The 24,011-nt window shown below is 48.1% G+C and overlaps 2 long non-coding RNA genes across 2 annotated transcripts; one reads left to right on the forward strand and one right to left on the reverse strand.

Annotated features, from left to right (window-relative positions):
• Window positions 1–3,645: 3,645 nt before the first annotated feature.
• On the reverse strand, window positions 3,646–8,457 carry LOC139182150 (uncharacterized). Its single transcript, XR_011565716.1, has 3 exons — window positions 8,343–8,457; window positions 6,711–6,905; window positions 3,646–5,586 (listed from the first exon to the last, which is right to left on the reverse strand). It is a non-coding gene; the product is annotated as an uncharacterized lncRNA (long non-coding RNA).
• A 103-nt stretch (window positions 8,458–8,560) lies between these two features.
• Window positions 8,561–16,098, forward strand: LOC139179985 (uncharacterized). The gene is made up of 3 exons (XR_011564293.1): window positions 8,561–8,687; window positions 12,837–12,897; window positions 15,785–16,098. It is a non-coding gene; the product is annotated as an uncharacterized lncRNA (long non-coding RNA).
• Window positions 16,099–24,011: the final 7,913 nt, after the last annotated feature.

Consider the following 24,011-nt stretch of genomic DNA (forward strand, 5'->3'; position numbering starts at 1 on the left):
ACAGATCTTTGCCTTCCCAAGACAGCTGCCCGTCACCCAACTGCTCTAGTCCAATCTCTCAGGAAGTGCTTTCCAAGTGCTTAACAAGTCTGACAGTAAAATGGGCTCCCTCCTGCAGAAGTAAATGCCTTCCTTGTCCCTAGGGCTGGTCAAGCCTGGGCTACACAGTCCAACTGGGTCTTACCATCCTTCCCTGAGGGTTTGGACTGGGAACTTGGTGCTGGGACTTGGTGCTGGTGTGCTAAGAGAACCAGAGCAGCTCTGTTGGGAGTTGGTCATGACCTCTAAGGCTCCTTCCTACTCTACAATGGACAGAATTCTCCTACTGGTTACAGAAGGAAAGAGGCTATCTTTTACCAAGGACCCTCTGGGTCGTGTAGGTGGCATTGGTTTTATGCACATCTAATTTAGTCCTAAGGGCTTCCCTGGTGGGTCATCTGTAAAGAATTCACCTACCAATGCAGGAGACGTGGGTTTGATCCCCAGGTCAGGAAGATCCCCTGGAGGAGGGCATGGCAACCCTCTCCAGCATTGTTGCCTGGAAAAAAATCCCATGGAGAGAGGAACCTGACAGGCTACAGTCCACAGGGCTGCAAAAGAGTTGGACACCACTTAGTGACTAAACAACAACAAATTTAATTCTAAACACAATGCACAAAGAAGACATCCTCATACCCACTGTTTTCATTAGTCAGGAAACCTAGGCTCCAGAGATCTAGTCTTTGCCCAAGCTCATGCAGCTCATCACCCACATCCTGAAGGCGGTGTCCTGTCTGCCCCGTCACACTGCCTCCAAAACTACAACTCCAGACACACACCTGGGAAGCTTTCGGGTTCCTGTGAGTCTGTAATTGAGTGTTCTCGTGACATGCACTCAATGTAATGGGAGGAGGTCTGGAAAAACAAAAATATGTTCATGAGATGTAGCGGCTGACACTTGGGTATTTCTGATCCACATGTTGTGGGGTATTCAAATCTTTACAAACCAACCTGAAAAAAAGTTGAGGGGGGTATGTGTGGTTGTGGTTGTGTGTGTGTCCACTCAGACATGGACCATCAGCACGTGTGTGAACAGTTTGGGAAGCATGTTTCCACAGGTGAACAGTTCATTTATTTCATTTCTCAAAGCACAGAAAATGAAACCAAACCAAAAAAGCACCTGCTTTTGTTTACAAGATGGTCTTCAAAGATCTATGTGATTTGCAATTTTAACTTTTTTTCCCTTTGGGGTTTTGAATCATTTATTAAATAGTTAAAAGTTACATGAAGTGGCATATTCTCAGTTCTTAGAAACCAGTCTCAAGAAAACACACATCACGACTTAGCCAAGGGAGTAGTAATTAAACTCTTGCTGGTCAGGTTCTCTGGAAATTCTTATCTAGGGTTTGCATGCATGTGTTGAGGCCAGGAAAATCAGACCAGCCCAGCAGGCTTAGTGAGGGCCTGGTAGAAGGGAGGGGAGGAGAGACAGGCTGGTAGATTTCAAGCCAGAAGACCTGCATTCTTTATCTGCTTTCTTCTGGAACTGCAAGAACCCAGCAGGACCCAGGGGCAAGCAGCTTATTTTTAGAAAGTGCTTCAAGTCCTCCGCCAGCATATGCAGGCATGAAGAGAAGAGCTTTCTGGCCCAATCAAGAGGCTGCCAGCATCCCCAGAGGGAAGAGAGTGGGAAGGGGCCCCCTGGTCAGGACTGGCAGCCTGGGGCCTCTGGCTGAGGATGCTCTCCTGCTACTGCTCGGCCAATGGTAAGCAGGCTTTGAACCTGGAGCAGAATTCCAACTCCCCCAGCAGGGAGGTGTCCTGGTGGAGAGGGCGCCTTAGTTCTGACCTCCCCCACCCATTCCAGGGCACACAGAACATCCTCAGCCTGCAGCACACTGCTCAGCCCATGGTGGACACCCAATAGGCAATCATTCCTTTTGACCTGCAGAGCCATCAGAGGAAGCGTGGATATCCTAGCCACTTAAGAGGAGAGAAGTTCTAAGTGGATTGCGTTTCGTTCAACCTTTAATGAAGACGCACAGCACATATGGGTCCAGGGAGCAGAGAGACACAACCGAGCTGTGGAGATGGTGAGGCGGTGATCCACCCATGACAGTCGTCAGTAACTCAGCACAGCCCTTTTCCTGCGGAACTAGAAGCAGCCTACGGGCCCTCTCAGCAAAGCCACTACATTGGATGAGGACTGGCTCTCAAGAGGGGACCTATCTGCTATCCTGATAGTGGTGTGTGCTCTGGCCCAGCTTCTGTGCTAAGTTTGGAAAACAAGGCATGAATGAAAGCTCCTGAACTCTAGAAACACATAACTGGGGGAAAAACAAACACCTGGGGGGCTGAGGGGCCCCTTCCTGCCTGCCTCCCTGACTTGGGCCACCTGCTGCCTGGTGTTGAAAATGAGATGCTTTTCAGCTCAGGAAACCAAGCATGCAGAACCACAGGAGACACTGGGGGTCTACCGCAGAGTCCCCCATCCCCCATGAGGCAAGCTCCCTTTCTCCTCATATCAGGACCCCAAGTCTCTCCTCTGGGGACCCTGTCACTCTGGGCTGCAGGCTGTGCCCCTTCCCCACCCCAGGCGGGCCCCCCTTTGCCTCAGTGCCCACCTTCTCCTGCCCTCATACTAGAAGCGACCAGGTTGCAGCGGACTTCCTGAAAGCCGCTGGATGTGAGAGTGCTTGGGAAACCCGCACCGAGCTGCTCCAGGGACTGCCTTTGAGCCATTCTTTGCGTTGGTAAAGCTCGGCTTCCCCGGAGGCTATGGTGTGCTGGAACGCTGTGCCCTCAGCAGTCTCTTCAGTTCCTCCAGTGTGCATTTCAGGGCCCAGGGGCCATGTGCACACAGCCAGCAGCCTGGGGAGACCCTTGTCCAGGGCATCCTCACAGGGGATCCTACATGAGCAGCAGGGAACCTGGAGCATGTGTACAAGGAGGAGACAGTGTTGTAATATCTTCATTTATGCTGTGCTCAGCACAGCCCCAGGCACTTTTTATTACCTTTGTCATCATCCTCAAACATGCAGGAAGCCCCTGCCTGGGGCACATGGCTTATGTTATGTGGCAGCTGCAGTCCTGTGGGAGAGGTTATTCACATAAAGTGACAAATGCCATCCAACAGCTTCTGTGCTCAGAGCTGGATCAATAGGACAGACACGCACAAGCCCACCCAAGTTCTGGTAAGCATATCAACAAAAATAAAGTCAGAATCTGAATCAAATTCAGGAGGAGAAGGGGGTGACAGAGAATGTGATGGTTGGATAGCATCATCAACTCCATGGATATGAGTTAGAGCAAACTCCAGGAGATAGTGAAGGACAGGGAAGCCTGGCGTGCTGCAGTCTACGGGGTCACAAAGAGTCAGACAGGACTGGGAGACTGAACAACTTAATCAAGTATCAGTTTAAGTATCAAATATATCATATCATACTTAATCAAGTATCATATATCGACAGTTGGTATTGCTTTCAGATTCCTTAAAAAGCTAAGTTGATTCCTTTGGACCCCAGGAGCAAAGAATTACTAGGCAAAGTTTTTCAACTTCTTTTTTTGTAAAAAGGCAGTAAATCATTTTATATTTTAAATAATGATTACTTTACAAATATCAAGTTTTTAAGCATTTGCCTTAAAAATAACATTCTATCTATCAGAGTCTGTGATCTGGACTTTTTTTTTTTTTTTTAATAATGGGAGAGATTTAGCTCAGGGATTAAACTAAGAAACCGATGGAAATTTGGCATCTGGTTGTGTCCACATCTTTGTCAACTCACCGACTCACACAGAACATCAGCTGCATCCCCCTCTTTCTCCCAGTACAGAGACTGTGCCATTTGGATCATGGAATGGGCTGAAAAACAGTCAGGTCCATCTGCTTGTGGAAAACTCACATGTTCCTGCTGTCTAAAAGAATCATATCCCCGCAGAGGGTCAACTCAGCCACACACATATTCTCTACAAAGGGCCTCAGAAGCGTGTCCCTTGACATGTCTTTCCCTGTGTCGATTTCACCCTAAGTAACCCCTCCTCTCACTTGGGTAATTCCCAGCCATGCTTCAGGTCTCAGGTTAAATGTTGCTTCTTCCGGGAAGTCTTCCTTGGCTCTTGATTAAGTCGCATTTCTACTTTACACATCTGACCATCATTCCTTACATTGGGAGCCTCCAGTTCTATCAGCTATATGTCCTAGAAAGGCAGGGACTTATCCACCTGTCTTGCCCAGGTTCAGCTCTGCATGAATACCACACAGCAGTTATGTTCAAAAAATATTCCATGAGTGAGGAAATGAATGAATGAGTGAGTGAGCAACAGACATTGAGGCCTGGGTACTCTCATTACTTTTCAGGCATGAGGCTCTCCATAGCCAGATACTTGGGGGCTCTTTTCAGGCAAACATATTTTATCTCTATATCGAGCAGAAAGAAATGTGAATCTGCCACAACACCCAGCCCCAGCACTCTTGAGGGCAAACTCCAGCCTACAGAATAGACTTATATGATCTTCGTCCATCCATTCACATGCTGTCTGTAGCTCCTTCCACCCCATGTTGGCAGAGTCAAGTTGCTGCAACAGTGTAGGCAATGACCTGACTGTTCACTATCCAGACCTCTGCAGAAAGTGTGCCAAGCCTTGATCTAGGACCACAGAGCAGATGAGGATCAGAAGAGGACGCAGGGACAAGCAGAACTGGAGAAACGGGCAGCACAGGGGTGAAGGAAGGCCCGGGGACATAGAGACCTCCTCCAGAGAGAGGGTGAAGGTGCAGTGGGGGCAGTGAGGGTGGGAGACTGTCAGGTGAGATGGTCAGAGCCTAGGAGGAGCCTCCAAAACCCTACATGTGCTGCGAAGAGCATGAGCTTTGCTGTAAGACCACTGGGCTGGAACCTGACGTCATCGTGGTTTACTACTGACTGATCTTAAGCAGGTCACCTCACCATCTGGATCTTTGATTTCACCTTTCAAAGAGAAACTGCTTACATCACAAGGTTTTGGTTAGAATTCGATGAAATAAGACTGATCAAGTGATTCTGAGGGTTAATACAGTGCTGAGTTTTCCCAGACCCAGGTTGGAATACAACCCTGCCTCTTTCTAACTGTGGGTCCCTAGGGAACAGTCTGCCCCCGTGTGCCTGCTTCCGCATCCCTTAGAGGAGGAGGTCACAGGTCCCAGCAGGGCACTGCTGTCAGGACAGATCGCCAGCCCACACAGATGAGCGCCTAGCACCGAACCCAGCACCAGGGGCCGGCTTCACTCTTAGCACTGAACCGTCTGGTGCAGACCTCAGTCCCTGGTGGGTGCTCAGAACTGTGATCCCCTCGCAGCCTTCCTCCTGCTGGTTGGCAGGACCTGGTGCCAGGGATTCACGGCTCACCCTACTCAAAACTTTCTGTGTGACTATGGGCAGCCAAGGGGCCTCTCTGAATGGCTAGAACTTGTCTTATTCAATGAAGGTGTTGGTCCAGGTTCTTTCTAAAATCTCCTGGTGGTTAAAAAAAAAAAATCTCTTGCAAACCTTGGATGAAACATCCAGCTTCCCCAACTTCTCCCTCAGGGATTTTGATGCTGGTTGTCTGGCCTGGGACCCAAGTTGGAATCTGTCATTGAAACAAATCCTTCAGGTGATCCTTGACATCAAGGTGGTTTGGGAAACACTGGGATCAATAAGGTTTCCCTGCACACTCCAGTCCCACAGCCCATGCATGTGTGTGTAGGGTGGGGAGGGGGTGGCGAGGTATGTCCTTGGTTAATGAAACTGTTAACTGAGCATTACGTTTCAAAAAGACTTCAGATTTTGGGTTGTCAGCTTTCGAGAATTAGTCACCACAGGATCACTTTGATGCCCGGGTAGCCAGTATTGCAGAAGAGACCTGTTTGTTTCTGTTCTCTGACTCATGGCTGATTTCTTCCAAGGACCTCTGCCCTCTCCCAGAAGAGTGCTGAGCCGAGACCTGCAGCTGGAGTATCCTGTCAGCCATTGCAGGCTTCATTTCCTAGAGTTTCTAGAAAACTCACCATCTTTCCAGCCCCTCAGCACAGAAGGCCGCATTTAAGGGAGGCAACCCACTCCACTATTCTTACCTGAGAAATCCCAGGGACAGAGGAGCCTGGTGGGCTACAGTCCACGGGGTCGCCTACAGTTGGATATGACTGGGGGACTGAGCACGCAGGCACCCCATAGCCCGGAAGGGAAGCCCCCAGCGGCGAAAGCCCAGTATCAAAGGCAGGAGGCAGACTGGTGGGGGCGGCAGAGAGCAAGAATTTGTAATTAGGGCTTGTTGGGGGGAGGGGGGGAGGCTATCTGAACCCACACCTGCCCATCACAGCTGCAAGCCTGGGGGCAAGTCTCTTTGCATGTCTACAGCTTTGTCATCTATAAACACTCCTGCACAAAACTGCCATGGGGTTAAAGGGAGCCTGTTTAGAGCTCCTGGGTGAGCCCATTGAGGTGTCATGTGCCTGTACCATCTACACACGTCACCACTCTCCGGTCCTCTTGAAAGCTGCACCTGCATGCCACCAAGTTTCTAGTGGCTAGACCTGGTTTTTCTTAGCCCCTTAGACTGTGGAGATGCAAATAGCTGTGCACCTGGAGAGTCATTTAGGTTATGTGCCCCTCCTAGCCCTGTTTCTGACCTCAAAGCAAAGGCATTGAATGTACAACCTTGTCTTTTGAGGCAGGACAGTCCCAAAGGGTGAGGGTAGATAAGCCATCACTTACCTGAAGAGTGGATGGGGAGAGACAGCTGGGTGATGGGTGGGTGGGAGGAGAGTTCCAAGCAGGGAAGACTCCTCATAGACAGGCCCTGAGGTTTGAAGGAACTTTACATGTTCAAGGATGTGAGAAGTACTCATTGGGGATGGAGAGATAAAAAGAAGCTGCCCACACGAGTGATCTCCAGGGAGAGCATTGGAGCTGGGGAACAAGATATTTTTATTTTATTTGTTTTTATTTAAGAAATATTTATTTATTTCACTGCACTGAGTCTCAGCTGTGACACTTGAGATCTTTGCTTACAGCATGTAAACTCTTAGCTATGACATGTGGGATCTAGTTCCCTGACCAGGGATCAAACCTGGGTCCCCAGACTTCCCTGGTGATTCAGTAGGAATCTGCCTGCCAATGCAGTGGACCTGGGTTCGATCCACTGGTGTGGGAAGATCCCACATGCCAGCTAAGCCCACGTGCCGCAACTACTGAACCCATACTCTAGAGTCCAGGCTTTGCAACAAGGGAAGCCATCACAATGAGAAGATCGAGCGCTGCAATGAAGACCCCGCACAGCCAAAAAAACACCTGCCCCCATTGGGAGTGCACAGTGTTAGCCACAGGACCACCAGGGAAGTCCCACAAGATAAAGATGATCTGGGGGGAACAGACTGACAGGAGCAGGGAGCAGAAACAGAGAGTTAGGTTCTGAGCCCCTTCTCAACGTGCTGTTACTTGCAGCAGTTCATTTAAGTCTCGTGACATCCTTATGAGGTGGCTGCTATGACCCCTGTTACTCTGGGCCTGGGCAGCCATGAAGGAATGGGGCTCAGAGAGGCTGTGGCTTGCCAAGAGGCCACCCAGCTGGTGAGCTGTGGAGTCAGCTCTCTGAGCCCAGGCTCTTGCCTCCTCAAGCCTTACTGCCTTTTCTGTAAATAAAACATCTGCACTTAGTGGTCCTCACCTCCCATTTACTCCTTAGCCCCCTACAATAGCGCTTTGTGCCCCTTTGGTCTCTGCATCTGCCTCTGCAGTCACAGGGATGTGCCATGTCTATGCTCTAATCCATGCCAACCTCTGATGCCGCCAACCAGCACCCGCTACTCTCCTTGGCTCCTGGGACATCACACTCTCCTGGTTCTCCACCTGCCCCTCAACAGCCCTAAGTCCAGCTCCCTGCAGGGAACTGAATTCTACCAACGAGGTGAGCTTGAAGGTGGATTCTTCCCCAGTCAAGCCCCAGATGAGACCGCAGGCCTGGCCACCTTGACTGGACTGTAGCCTTGTTAGACACCCTGAAGCCGAGGACTCAACTAAACTGTGCTCAGATTACTGACCCTTAGAAACTGTGAGATAATAATGTATTTGTCTTAAGGTGCTAACTTTGCACTAATTTATCCAATGGCAATAGGAAATGAAGACATTTAGACTCTTCAACTCTTTAAACAAATGGAGGTGAGCTCTTTCTGCTGTAAGCAGGATATACCCCTAACAGAAGTGTCCCAGCCCCGTGGGACCAGCTCATCTCACTGGCTTCTCCCACACATCTTCCTGTATACCTACTTTTCTATCATTCCTTGAGCCTATGCTTTCTCTGCCTAGAATATCTGTCCCTTTTCTTGAGCTGTGCCCTCACATTTATACCTGGACTATCTGAAACGACACCTCTTCCATGAAACCCTCTGAGATTGACCCCTGCTGGGGGATTTCACCACTATCTATTCCCTCCACCCATGTCCTGTGACTGTCTGAGCTGAGATCTCACCCACCACTCAGTGTCCTCTGACTCTTCTTATTGTATACCCAGAGCCTATGATGTCATAGGGATGCAATAATGTGTGTTGAATGTATGCAGAATCCAGCCCAGCATACCTCCTCCACCACGAATACCACTGCCAGCGGGGGAGTCTGTAACCACCTTGAGTAGAAGACAAGGCCTGGCTTTCACCATAGCAGCCCACTCGAGGAGTGTTATCATATGATTTTTATGTAAGTGGGGAGAACTACCTTCACAGCAGAGCAGATCTGGGCGAATGAAGGGCCCTTTTGTTGTGCTTGGAGCCAGGATGGTTCAGGATGCGTAATCTGACTCCCAGTAGAGCAGAAGGTAGGGGCGGGGAGCAGTGGCAAGCACCGGAGCCCAAGGGGACCACAGAGGTGACGCAGACCACAGGAAACTCCAGCTGGGGAAAAGCCAAGGACAAAATATCTGATGTTCATTCTGCAGTTGTCAGCATTGCTCTTAGGGTAGCAAGATTTAGAAAAAAATATTTGGGGCATGTTTATCTGAAATAAAGATTTAACTGGATGTTTTGGATACTGTTTGGATATATACTTGCTGTGATATAAATACCCGTTCCTATAAATTTTCAGTCAAGTCTACAATAAACACTGTGCCTTGTATGATTACATGTTATTTGTGCATATAATTAAGTAAAAATCTTTCCCTGAAACTTTTGTTATGAATATATCTCACAGACATACTAGGTTGCAAGGTAAAACGTATTTCTGAGTTGTGATCCAATTAGCTTGAAGGTCACCAATTTATCAAATGAACACCACAGACCATAACATGGAACATGGAAACTGGAACAGTATTCTTTTTCTTATCATCACCCAGAATGTCAGGCCACAGACGCTCAGTAAATGCATACCGCTTGAAGGAATGAAGCTAGGGGGTAAGAGAGAGGAGGAAAATAACACATGTCAGAGCACTGATTTGGCGATACTGAGAGCATGTATGGCCTTATCTCTGAGATTTCTGGGCACTGGGGAAGCAGAAGTCAGGCTGCAGAAGTAAATGGAGATGAGACAATGCCGGCAGAGACTGAGAGGCACTTGTCTTGCTTTGCATTGAAAACACGAACATTCAATATGTGCCCAGAAGTGATGACACAACAGCTGCTGCTGCTGCTACTAAGTCGCTTCAGTCGTGTCCGACTCTGTGCGACCCCATAGATGAGGGCCCACCAGGCTCCCCCGTCCCTGGGATTCTCCAGGCAAGAGCACTGGAGTGGGTTGCCATTTCCTTCTCCAATGCATGAAAGTGAAAAGTGAAAGTGAAGTCGCTCAGTCGTGTCCAACTCTTAGCAACCCCAGGGACTGCAGTCCACCAGGCTCCTCCATCCATGGGATTTTCCAGGCAAGAGTACTGGAGTGGGATACCATTGCCTTCTACTGCTACAAGAGAGGCACACTCTATTACTATGCTGTCCAATAGACGAACAACTAGTCACATGTGGCTATTTAAATGAAAATTAATTTTAAAATGCAGCTCCTTAATCACGGCTGCTGGGCTTCCCAGGTAGCACTAGGGGTAGATGATCTGCCTGCCAATGCGTGAGATGCAGGTTTGATTCTCTGAGCTGGAAGATCTTGTGGAGTAGGAAATGGCAACCCACTCCAGTATCCTTGCCTGAAAAATTCCACAGAGGAGCCTGGTGGGCTACAGTCAGTCCATGGGGTCCCAAAGAGACATGACTAAGCGACTGAGCACACGTGCGCGTGCACACACACGCACACAATCACAGCCGCTAGGTGGCTGCTGCACTGTGTCTAATGAAGTGTTAAATGGCTACCACATTGCACAGAGCAGGTAGAGAACATATCCATCATTGCATAAAGGTCTATTGGACAGTGCTGCTCTAGAAAAACATTTGAATTCCTCATGTCCACGTTGGCTTCAATAAAATAAGCCTAAGTTAAACCAGTGCACACTCCGAAAAAAACTCCTCCTACCTGAGACATTCTCCAGAACCTGCAGAAAAACTGTTGGGATTCCATTACAATTTATACACAGTGAAATCACATCAGGTCTCAGTGAGTGAGAGTTAACTCTGGGAGAGTTCAGTGGGGACCTCACAGATGCTGCTGGACCTAGATGCGGTCTGGGGGCAGTCTGGGCATTCCATGTCCTCGTGAAGTTCTCTCACCAAATCCAGAAAGGATTCGTGATGACTAGAAGCAGCTCACAATCTTCTGGACGAAATGAGCAGGGAAAAGGAAGGCTGGGTGTATTGATGGAAGGCATGAGGGTCTTGCTCAACAGAACAGGTTGGAGCATTCAGGCTGGGGTAGACAGAAAACGGTGAGTAAAAGGCAGTCATCACAGCCAAAGTCCAGTTCTACAAAATTCAAGTGACAGAGAACCAACAAATTCTGTCTGTGATTTCCATGTGTAAATTTCATGAATTTCATATGGCAAGTTAATAACAAAAAGAAATGTGATGGAAGACGAGATGTTATTATCCATCAGAGCTGTCCACTGAGGCTCTGTTATTAGGGATCCTCCTGACTTGCTGAAGTGAGAAAGTCACTTCTGAAATTTTCAAAATAAAATTTCCAGTGATATGGGAAAATCTCTCTCTGTTTTTGAAATCACCATGTTCCAAAAGATATTTTCCCTCCTCTGCTCAATGTATTGGAGAAGGAAATGGCAACCCACTCCAGTGTTCTTGCCTGGAAATCCCGGGGACGGGGGAGCCTGGTGGGCTGCCGTCTATGGGATCGCACAGAGTCGAACACGACTGAAGTGACTTAGCAGCAGCAGCAGCTCAATGTAAAGGTGGCTTTTCATCATAAAAAATTGTTTACTTTTGTGATTTATGACACCCGGCATTATATTCATCTTATCTCTTCCGCAATAAGATAGGAATTTGGAGGTGGCTCTAAAACCATCTCTGAACCATAGTCTGTGATGAGGCTGATAAAAGGTAAGTAACTTGTCCAAAACATGAAAACGACATGTTCAAAATCCCCTGCAAAGAAAAACATTCTATTCAATAATATAGTTGGATCGTACAAACATTCTGTTGAATGAGAGAGCATGTTCTAAAAGAATGAAATTTTAAATTCATTTCTATCAAGTTCAAAAGCAGGCAAAACTAAACAATGGCACCCAGAGGTACATAAAGAGGTGATAAAACTATAAGGAAAAGGGGGAAAAAACTGTTACAAAGGTCAGGAGAGCAGCGCCCGTGAGGAGGAAGAATGATATAATTCCGGGTTCTTGTGGGAAAGGTTTTATTGGTTAAACTGGGTGGTAGTTATAACAAATAAGAAAAAGTGAAGTATACATCTCCTCGTCTCATTGATTAAAAAAATTACTTTTTAATAGTACAGATGAACCAATTTGCAATGCAGAAATAGAGACACAGACAGAGAACAAATGTACGGACACCAAGCGGGGGAAAGGGAGACGGATAAGCTGGGAGATTGGGATTGAAATATACACACTGCTGTTATAAAACATAACTAGTGAGAACCTGTAGTATAGCACCAGTGGGAAAAAAAGAAGGTGCAGTCTGTCTGTAGGATATATTAAGTTAAGCTTAAAAAAGCATTCCAACATATAGTAGATGCAGACAAATACTGTTTGACTCCACTTATTCAAGATTCCTAGACTAGTCAAACTCATAGAGTCAGAAAGTACACTGGTAGATGCCAGGGGCCATGGGAGTGGCAGGGTGGGGAGGGGGAATGGGGAGCTAGAGTTTGATGGGGACCGTTTCAGTTGAGGCAGATGGGAAAATTTGGGACATGGATGATGGTGAGAGTTGTACAACGAGGTGAAACGTACTTAGTGCCACTGAGCTGTACCGTTAAATATGGTTAAAATAGGATGTTTTATATTATGTGACTTCTACCACCATTAAAAGAAAAAAATGCTAAAAAATTATTTTTTAAAAAGCTCATTCATTTGGATACACCTGTCCAGAATCAGTGGGAATTCCTGGGTGGAGCAGGCCATTTTTCTGAGAATTGAACCTTTCAAATATGGGGTGGGTGGCACGTGGGCTTTCATGGGGCTCTGCTTCTTCTGGCAGTGCCTCGGTTCCTCTTCCTCTACAGGGGTTTCGAAGTGCAGTCCTTGGGGAGCTCTGCAGGGGTGAGTCAGAGCTCCTGAAGGAGTAATCAGCACCCAAGTGAGGCTCCAAGTCCCAGACCAGCTGCAGCCCCGCTGCCTGCCTTCCAACTGCTTTACATATACTGGGAACTCACAAGGGACTTCAGTTTTAATATGACTTTTGATGCTAAAAGAAAAATGTAGGAGATCTCTGGGGTATCAGTTCTCCCTTCAGTAACAGACATACTATTAAGAAATACTAAAATTATTATTTTTTTAATTCTCTTTTCCAGATTATTCACGAAGAAAACTTCCTTCAGGCTTCCCTCTGGACCCTGGACCCTGAAGCCGCAGGTCCTGCTCCCTGACTCCCAACCTCCCCCACTTCCAACTGCACTCTTGCCGACTTCTGGGCTGAGGAAAGGGCTGCTTCCTTGGAGTTGTTCTTGTTCAGTTGTGAACTTGTGTCTGACTCTCTGAGATCCCATGGACTGTAGCACGCCAGACTCTTCCGTCCTTCAGTTATCTCCTGGAGCTTGCTCAGATTCATGTCCATTGAGCCGGTGATGCCATCCAACCATCTCATCCTCTGTTGCCCCCTTCCCCTTCTGCCTTCAATCTTTCCCAGCATCAGGGTCTTCTCCAGTGAGTCAGCTTCCTTGGGGACTGTGGGCCAATTTCAGCAATGCTGGCTCATCCAGTCTTCTTTAGGAAAGGTGGGGTTCCTCAGAGGTGGAACTCCAGTCCACCCCAGTCCACATGAGGCAGGGTGCATAACTAGGCCACAGGAGAAAGGAACTGGGGACCAGTTGCAGCCACTACACTCTAGATTTTGCAGGGCTAAGCCATGTGCTGCTAGGCCTGAGGTCACTGCCTAGATTTGTCTTGTCGCTGGGGCTCTGGGACTTTCCAGGTGGTGCAAACGGTAAAGAATCCACCTGCCAATGCAGGAGGGGACTCTAGGAGCCTCTGGCATAAGACCTCTGGCCTCCCCTCTGACCTTCTGGCTTCTAGAGCTGCTGATATAGGAGTCCTTCACCATGCAAGCTGCCCAATCCCAGCTAGAGTGAGCTGAGCACAGTGAGAACCAGTCATATGACTGCCTGGGAAGCCAGAATGCAAGGGACTGTGCTCAGAAAGGCTGCCCAGTAGGATGGCAACTTAGGCTGGAAGCTTGCTGGGCAGCCGCACCAACCCAGCCACTTGCCATTCAGAGAACAAGCTCCCTCCAGAGCAACTCGCCCATTGTGGCTCTGAGACTACATTCAAAGTCATGAACGGGATGTGTTATGTAACCAAAGGCAACAGTTCATCTCGGCCTCACTCCAGAACTTCGTTATTAAAAAGAGCTAGGACCATTTACTGAGTTATTACCATATTTCAGTCATTCTATTAAGGGTTTTATGTACATTTCTGGGTCAATCCAAATCAGTCCTCTCTAAATGTTAAATATTTCCCCCCATTTTAATAATATGGAAACTAGTCCATGGAGAAGCTTGGTAACTGTCAAGATTACCCAGGCAGCACAGGTGAAGCCATGTCTGAATGGCCCCATCCAACCCACCTAAGTGTCAACAGCCATTACTCTGCTGCATGCAAAGGGTGAGCCCATGGTTGCTGCCATCCATGGGTTTCGATATCCCCATCACCACATCACTATGGTGACATGCTTCCTCTACCATGCTGTTTCCAGTTCCCCTCTCCTTCCAGTGCCCATTATAGCTGCCTGACCTTCACTTTCTGGGGACATTCCCATGTCTTGTTTCTCTACAGGGCCCCATGCAGAGCAAATGTGGCCAATGCAGGGTCCTCACTGAGCCCCCAAGGAGCCTAATTTGGGGGACCCCAGGTCAATTCTCAAACTTCTAGACCTGCCATATGTGTGTCTACATGCATGGCTACAGTCCAATATTATATTTTGGACTATAAAGAAAGCTGAGCATGGAAGGATTGATCCCTTTTAATTGTGTTGTTGGAGAAGACTCTTGAGAGTCCCTTGGATTGCAAGGAGATCAAACCTGTCAATCCTAATGGAAATCAGTCCTGAATATTTATTGGAAGGACTGATGCTGAAGCTGAATCTCCAACAGTTTGGCCACCTCATGCAAAGAACTGACTGATTGGAAAAGACCCTGATGCTGGGAAAGATTGAAGGCAGGAAGAGAAGGGGACGACAGAGGATGAGATGGTTGGATGGCATCACCAACTTGATTGACATGAGTGTGAGCAAGCTCCGAGAGTTTGTGATGGACAGGGAGGCCTGGCGTGCTACAGTCCATGGAGTCACAAAGAGTCAGACATGACTGAGCGACTGAACTGAACTGACAATCCAATATTAGATGACTTGGTGGTATTGTTGAGTTACCAAGAAAGATAAAATTGCCCTTGGTGATTTGTGAGCCTCAGACAAATACTGGATCTCCTGTGTCTGTTCCCTTAAATGGTGGCAACACTTGTACAGACCTCACAGGGTTGTTGTGAGAATTATATTAATACAAGCAAAGTGCTTAAAACTGTGCCCAACTCATCATGTTAGGATTATTACTATCATTGGTATTGTCAACTTACTGCTCTTATTAAGGCAGAAAAGTACCTAGTGAATTTTAGAAATAATTCTATCAGGAAGGTAAAACTTTTGAAGGGCTGATACTCAACGGCTAATCTCTGGGTATGTGAGACCCCAGCTGGTCCCGCACTCCTATCGCCTAGGGGCAGGATAACTCAGAGGCGTGGCCCCATAAGGCCACTGGAGGTGAGAGATAAAGGACCAGGGAGTCCTGGGGTTAGTTTGATCTTTCTCAAATTGCCAAAGTAAGATTCCCTAAACAGCAATGCCCCTCCATCCAGTGTCTTAAAGAGATTGAATAGCAACCACTTAGAGGAAACTTTCTATTTATTTATCTTTAAATTTTTATTTATTTGTATTTATTTTATTTATTTGTATTTATTTTTAAATTTTGGCTGTGCTGGGTCTTCACTGCAGTGCAGAGGCTCAGTAGTTACAGTTCAAGGGTTTGTTTCTAGCTGCAGCACACAGGCTTAGATGCTCCATGGCACATGGGATCTCAGTCCCTGGACTGGGGATTGAACCCATGTCCCCTGCATCAGAAGGTGAATTCCTAACCACTGGACCACCAGGGAAGTCCCTAGAGTAAGCTCTTCGATCAGAAAAGCAGTATTGTTGTAATGATCTTGCTCTCTGATGGTTTCATTGCTTCCCACCCACATCCTTTTGCTACAGTTTCCAAAGACAGATACCAGACTTCTGGCCTTTGGGTGAAATCAAGCACAGCCTCAACTGCTGATTCTCTGGCTCCCACCATGGCAGGTCCCATTGGAAGAGGTGGGTGGATGACATGGGCTTCCTGGCTGGCTCCATCAAAACTGAATCCAACCTCAAGCTCAAGAGTTGTACTCAGTGAACATTATTTCTATCCTGACCACACTGTTATGGATTCTCTGCCTATGCTGAACATGGCAGGAATAAAGATTTGTTTTTTACTAATAGTTGGTCCAATTCAAAATGAATCTTCAGACCGCCACTTTCAGCTGTTCTTACCCTCTTGCCTGAAACCAGACAAAATATGTGAGAGACACTGGGTGTCAGGCAGTGAAGGGAAGTGATTCTAAAGAGATGAGAAACCAAGGAACTGAGCCTGAGAGGGTGTCATGGGCTTTTGGGGGGTATGTTGGGTAAGGGAGAGAAGACAGCTGATTTGGAGAGAATAGAGATGAATGAGAACATTCCAGGGAGTAAAATACAATGACTGATGAACATAAACAAGTATGCCACATGCCCATGGGTTTATAGAACAAATTCTATAAAGCTATTTTTGGTGATGCTCCCATTTGTAAAGGGCTCTGTGATTGTTCTGGGCCCACGTTCACGTCGACACCCACACCCACCACACCACTACAGAGCCTCGCTGGGGCTCTCCCCGCCTCCGATCTCACCTTTGCCCCTCCCTCCACTGCACAGTGACCACAGTGATCTTTGGCAAATCTGATGCTGTCCTTCACTGGCTCAAACGCTTTCAATGGTTTCCTGCAGCTTCCTTGGTCCCCAGAGCACACATAAACTCATTCCATAAGACCTAGCTCCGAGGTTGAGTTATTCCCAGTCATTCCTTCCAATGAACCCTACCACTGTACCCCTCCATTTTAGTATGATCCACAGTGTGACTCTTGTGTGCCTTTTTTTAATCATTAAAAAAAAGTTTTAATTTTTTTTGACATGGACCATTTAAAAAATCTTTATAATGTGTTACAGTATTGCTTCTGTGTTATATTTTGGTTTTTTGCCTGTGGGATCTTAGCTCCTCAACCAGGGATCTAACCCCATACCGTCTGGATTGGAAGGTGAAGTCTTAACCACTGGACAAGCAGGGAAGTCCCTCTTGTGTGTTTTATATAGTATTTCTCAGAAGCCCACCAGCTCCTCCCAGGCTGCTTCTCGTCTGCCCTTGGATCTCCAGGGCCCAGAACGGAGCCTGGCATGGAGTAAGCACTCCTAGAGCACCTACTGAAGAGAGTTGACCCTCATGAGAAGGCTGAGGTCCAAGAAAGGCCCCCAGGGCACTCCCATGTGTGACATGGCCAAGGGCCCTACCGTAGGTCAGGCCTCCTCTGAGCACCCAAGTCCTTCACAGCTGTTCTGAGTCACAAAGGTCACCATGACACCAGGCTCAGCTTAGACCTGTGGGCTAAGGCCTCTACAGATGGGCTGATCCAACACCTGCATTTTGCAGGTGAAGAAACTGTGGCCTAGCAAGGGCCGGTGCCTGGTCTGAAGCCACATGGCCTCACATGCCAGACTAGGATGCAGTCTCCTGGGCTCCAGGCCAGTGTCCTGCCAGTTTTTGCACCAGGTTTGATGGGACCAGTGGGAAACTGGTGAGTATTTTCCACATAAAGAGAGAGCTTCACCTCCCCCATCTTCCCTTATCTCCAGCAGTAGAAGGCTAAGGAGAGGAAAAATGGGAGGAGACTTGGAAGGTGATGCAAGGCCAATGGTGGAGAAACTAGAGCTTTCTAGAGGTACCAAGGCATTAGTGTAGGCTCTTCAAACAGGCTGACTTAATTGGAACAGGGCTTCCCACTGAAGTAGTGGTCAGTCGTATCCGACTCTTTGTGACCCCATGAACTGTATAGCCCACCAGGCTCCTCTGTCCATGGAATTTTCCAGGTGAGAATACTAGAGCAGGTCGCCACTTCCTACTCCAGGGGATCTTCCCAACCTGGGGCATCAAACGACTGCCTTTTGAATCTCCTTCATTGGCAGGAGTGCCACCTGGGAGATGCACGCCACCAGGGACCGTGAGGTTGCTGTAGGTGATGGGTCCTGACACCAGAAAGCAGCAGACCATATCTCACATGCACATCAAGGTCTTTGCTGGAAACTCTCAGCTCAGTGGATGTAGAAATCAAAAGAGAAGATCCTGGGTAGAGAGCAGCAGGAAATCTGTCCCTGGATTCTATGGTCTGGACTCAGGAAGGGTCAAAGGGTCAAGGAGGTGACCCTGGAGTAGTGGTGACAATCACTGTGAGTCCTACCAGTGAAGGCCAAGCCCAGGAGCCAGCCCCTAGTTGCTGGAGCACAGGACTGGCCAGCCAGGGATGTGGGCTGGAGCCCCAAGGACTAGTTGACCTTGGGGAGCACCAGGAGCCAATGTTTGTCCTATAGTTATAATCCTTGCTCTTTCTATATTTACTTTCCTCTGTTCTCCTTTAAAATGTAGTAAAGTGTTGTTTTAAAACATCCAGATTATCTCAGCTGGCTCTGGGAAACCAAGGGTGTTGGTGGTGCCTATGCAGGGACGGGGGTGGGGTGTAGCTCCAGAGAGAAGGCTCTAGAGGGGCAGGAAGAGCTGCTGGCCACTTTCCAGGCCCACTGGAACATCCTCCTCACAGAGTTAGGCCTCAAGACTGGGGATTTTACCATGGGAAGTGAAAACCTTTTACCACCACCCTCTGAGCGGACTTCCAATTCTTAGACTCAGTTTTATCCTACAAATCACAAATCCTCTTGATGTGATTACCATTCAGTACACAGTTCCTCCCCAGGAAGAATTTCTTTAAAAAAAAAAAAAAAATCTAAAGTTAAAACGCAATGTATTAACAATAGTCAACTAAAACCACAAAGACAAAACCATGTTTCTGCATCTGATCTGAAAGTCTAAGAAAATGACAGGCAGGTTGATCTCTCTTATTGAATATGGGTGGGCAACTGTTTAAAATTCAAACTAATTCTGAGTGTGTGTGGATGTCTAGCTTATTGGTTTGATGTTTCTGGTTACTCTTTCTCTTGCTGAGAACTGTGACATGTGATCCCATGAACGAGTGTTTTCTGTGCCCTGGAAGGTCATCGTAGGAGACTGGGACCCCATTTCCAGCTCTTAAGGACCCTCTGGCCATCCCTGTTCTTGTGGTACATCTCCTCCTCAACCCTGAGGGTGTGCGTGCATGTTAAGTCACTTCGTCATGTCCGACTCTCTGCGACCCTATGGACTGTAGCCTGCCAGACTCCTTTGTCCATGGGATTCTCCAGGTAAGAGAAATAGGTTGTCATGCCCTCCTCCAGGGGATCTTCGGACCCAGGGATTGAACCCACATCTCTTATGTCACTTGCATTGGCAGGTGGGTTCTTTACCACTAGTGCCACCTGGGAAGCCCAATCCTTAGAGCTGTGGTGTCCAAATGCCAAGTGATGAGAATTATCTGAGGTTGGTGTGACCCCAGACCCACTGAATCAGAATCTTGGGGTGGGATCTGGGGAGCCCAATTTTTAACTAGCACTTCAGGTGATTTTACCATGCAATCTGAGGACCAAAATGAAGGCTGAAGAATTGCCCTGTTTACTGAAGAATCACCCTGTTTAAACACACAGTAGATGTGCCTACATACACAAGCTATCACTTATTAACTATCTGTTTACTGCTAGGGTCTTTACTAACTTTAGCTCCTTTACACAAACCATAGCAGAGAAGCACCCCCCTTTCTACAGCCAAGGAAACCAAAAGGTTAAATAACTGACCAAAGGACACGAAGTTGGGAAACAGTGCAAAGTCCATCCAGCTCTTCGGCCCCCACCCACTTCTCATTCTCACTGCCTGTTCCCTCTTGAATGGGAAAGACAGGCACCCAGGAGGAACTGAGCGTGCGGGCTGCTGCACGTCGTCATCTGCTCCACTTTCTCCTTCCCCAGGTGGTGGAGCTTTGCCCACCACTTAGTGAAGCCCAGCGTCTTTCAGATATTCTCTTCATGTCTTTGAGCCCTCTTGGCTGATTCTTGACAGGGCTGAGCCTGTCTCTCATCATGGCCCCTCCATCACTCTGTCCCTTGAACACCTGAATGGCTGTAGTCACACTGATGTCATTAGTGCCCTCCCATCCCCTTCTGGACTCATCAGTTTTCCCGTTTGAAACCTCCATCCTTCTTGAGGGTTTGCTAGGTCAGGCCATCACTTCTCTGAACCTCTGACAACCCATGTGCCTGCTGCAGAAGTATGGGCTGAGCTTCTGGGGCAGGGCAGCCTGAGCCAGATGGGACAGACCCTGCCAGACACCCAACTGAGGTCACAGTTAGCTGCACTTTCAAACAACAGCCCCAGGGACCCCAGAGAGAAGTGGTCTCTGGAGTCTGAGAGTCAGCCCCAGGATGCCAGAATAAAGGGCTTGTTTTAGCCTCAGGGCAGCATTTTGGGATTCTGGGGGGTTATGGGCAGGAAGGGTACATTTGACTCAACACTGAGGGGTACAACTTGAAAGTCTCAAGCACAGTGTCTCAAGTCCTCTGACAGAAATTATAAGGAGTAGAACCAGCCTATCTAATAGGAGTTTCAATATTTGAGGGCTCTATGCAGAACCCAGGCTTCCTTGGTGGATTAGCGGTAAAGAATTGGTCCGTCGGCCAATGCAGGGGACGCAAGTTCGATCCCTGGGTCAGGAAGATCCCCTGGAGAAGGAAACGGCAACCCACTCCAGTATTCATGCCTGGGAAATCCCATGGACAGAGTGGCCTGGCAGGCAACAGTCCATGGGGACACAAAAGAGTCGGATACAACTTAGCGATGAAACAACAACAAAAGAACCACCAAGGGAGAGAGTCCAGCCTCTCGGGGAACACAGGAGAAGCTGTGATCCTCATGGGGAGTAGGAGGTATGGTGGAAGCTGGGCCAAGAAGTCCACCTGGGGTCAGAGGGCAGTGATGTCTATGTGGCTAGACCGCCCCCCCCCATTCAAGTTCAGAGTCATGGTGACAGCAACTGACGCTGGCAGGTGCCATGGGTCATCACAATGAGACCCTGAACAGGGAGCTCACAAGGAGGCTGTGACGTATGGGTGACAGGACTGGTGGTCTGCATTTCCATCTGGTTGAGGGACATGTTTGGAAGGGGGGCAAGAAAGAAGAGTTTTTCTCCTGTGCAGCAACCTGTCATCTAGAATAAGAGCTGCCAAACTATAGCCAGGGGCCACATCTGTCTTGCTATCTGTTTGCTTATAATAACTGGCAAATAAGAATGGATTTTTGCATTTTAAATGGTTGGGGTAAAAAAAAAAGTGGTATTTCACGACACATGAAAATTATACAAGTTCAAATTTCAGTGTTTGGAAATAAAGTTTTACGGGAACACTGTCATACCTGTTTATCTACAGGTTATCTCCAGCTGTTTTTGTGATTTAAAAAAAAAAATCAGAGAGGAATAATTGTGACCGAGACTGGCCCACATAAACCTAAATGATTGCTAACTGGTGCTTTACAGAAAATGATTGCTGACCCTTATGCTAGAAAAATCCTTGTAACATCCCCCAAAAGTTATTTATCCAATTGGTTTCCACGATGGTGGGATCAAAAACTCCCCCAAGCCAATCCCACGTGGCTGGGCAGAGTGTCCCCTCCACCTGGCTGCTGAGGCTGCTAGAAGCCACTGAATGCTCTCTGAGTCGAAGAGGCCCTTGTCTGGCAGAGAAAATGTAATAGTGTGTGAGGGAGAGGAAATCTCCGGCCGCGAAAGCCCTGGCTCCCTCCAGCTCCATTTGTGCCACTTTCCTGGGCTGCTAGGTCCCTGGGGGAGCAGCCCTGATGGGGGATGAGGGGGCTGGCTCTGGGGCTCAGGCAGGAGGAACATCTGAAACAGCAGCTTTGGAGAGAGGAAACGCCCCTGCCATGCAAAGTCCTCTTTGTTCATCATCACCATTATTAGAAATGTGCACATCCCAGCAAAACCAGTGGGTCACACAGTTACAAAAGAGCCTGCCACACTGGAGCAGGAGGGTTCTGGGCTTTTTCAGCATATAGGTTCTAATTCCCGGTACAGGGAAGTTGTTCAGTGAAAGAACAGAATGACTTCATTATACAGTGAGTTCACCGTGGTTGTCCAGAACAGTATCTTTCATTCTCTGCTGACCCTCTGCCCAAGGGCGGGGGAAGGAGGTCTGAAGTTCCAGGGAACTGTGTGAGTTGGCAACCCCTTGGAAATGGGGCTCATTGGTTGTACAGCAGGAATTATGATGATATTGCAACCCATGGGCCAATGGGCAACAATGGGGCGGTCTGCCAGGACACAGCACTGGCTGGCACCCCAGCTTCAGCCTAGCAGCTGGGCACGGTCCACATCATCTTGGCTCCAGGTGTGAAACTGTTCAGCCCAGGTTGAGCAACCCCTAAGCAGTGATGTGGGCTGCGACACATCACTTAACATCTCTGAGCCTTGGTTCCTCATCAGCTAAGTGGGAGGTGGGAGGAAGAGGCATAGACTACCCTCACTTACCTGGCAGAGCTATCATAGCATTATCAATAGTACAGGTGACACCCTTAACTGACCTTGTAGATTTCAATAAATTGTAGCTAGTGTTACCAATAACTTCCTGATGTCCAGCAGAACCAGGGAATCTGCAGCACACGTGTTAATGCCTTCACACAGTCTCTCTCAGTGCCCCAAGCAGACTGTAAGCTCCTGGAAGGCAGAGGATATCAAGGAATAGATATCATCTAGGAACATCTGGTATTGGGCTTGGGGTTTTAAATCAGATGCTTGCTTTTCTAATTCTCAGCAACCCCAAAGCGTGTACCACCATCATCGACATCATCCTGAGGAAAGCTGGGCTGGGAGCCATGTATGAGAGTGCACAAGGAGCCGGGGAGGCATACTGAGTTTGGAACTCTGGCCTTTCTCCTCACCTGGGGTCCCTTGCACCCTGCTAGGTATGGGGCTGGCACTCCGGCAAGAGGCTGGTAGCATAGAGCACACAGCCTCTGATTTGACATTTCCTGAAATAGAGGCTGTGGCCAAGCAGGAGCCAAACTTCTAAAGTCAAAGGCAAGGGAAGAATCCTTTTCCTTTGAGTAGTACCCGCAGTAGGATGGAAAATGAGCCCACTGGAGAGCTGCCTGTAGGACTGAGCTGTAGAGACGGGGGCTTCTCTCCCACCCCACGCTGATCATGTAAAGGCCAAAGAAACTGATCCCTCACCTTGGGGGAGAGATAAAAGGCACAAGGACAATCAGGTACATGGAGTCAGCCTAACAGAAGGGAAGAAGGGAACCTGAAATAGCAGGGGTAGCAGAGGAGTAAGAGTCTGCCAGGAGGCTGCTTCCCCCAGCCTCCAGCTGACCCAAGCCAATGTCAAGATTCTTTCTGAAAAAATCTTTGCCTAGCTGGTGTTTATTCAAGGATAAGATGACCCAACTACCACTATATTTAGTGCATGAAAATCCACAGGTGTGTGACTCCAGGAACTGCTTCAGGTTTTGCTATTAGTTTTCTGAGTCCCCTCCCCTGTGGGTTTCTTGTGCCGTAGCTGTGGGTGAGCTGATTTCCTGACTCCTGTACACTCTGCCTGCACTCCCTCACCCCCTTCTTTGGCTTGGGGGTAGTTTAAATACTCCTCTATCACGTAACTTCTTCTTTAAGGGAAAAAGGATGCTGTTTCCATTTTAATTGTGATATTAAACTGTATGCCAACCCCAATCCAGTAGAGGCACCTTATTTCAGCTTAGTCAGTTGGCTTTATTTTTGTTTTAAACTGATCAGTTTAGTCGGTCTCTTCGGCCTCCATTTAATAACATTTACTAACCACAGACTCAGGAGGTGTGCTCTTTGCTTTCCAAATGCTCCTGTTGGAAGTTGGGGTATTTGTTTTCCTCACCTCCTCCACATGCTACCCTGTAAAATACAGGTTGAAGGCCAAACAGCATATCATAGAAGAGCTAAAAGCTTGAGTCCCGAAGTTATTCACCCTATAGCCCTGTCCTGGCTCTTTCAGCTGTACCATGGTCTGGTTTCCTCTGTGAACAGAATCGTCCCCTCTGAGTTGTCGTGAGAGTCAGTGCAAACACTTAGCACAGGACACAGAGCTCAGTGACATTCCTGGAACATGGTAGCAAGCCTGCAGTAGGTCCCCCCACTGTCTGTCACCTGATTCACAAAGGGATGGTTGTCTGAGAAAAGCTGCTGGCCTGTCCAAG

The sequence above is a fragment of the Bos indicus genome, chromosome 3, assembly GCF_029378745.1.
Source record: "Bos indicus isolate NIAB-ARS_2022 breed Sahiwal x Tharparkar chromosome 3, NIAB-ARS_B.indTharparkar_mat_pri_1.0, whole genome shotgun sequence".
NCBI classification, from domain to species: domain Eukaryota; kingdom Metazoa; phylum Chordata; class Mammalia; order Artiodactyla; family Bovidae; genus Bos; species Bos indicus.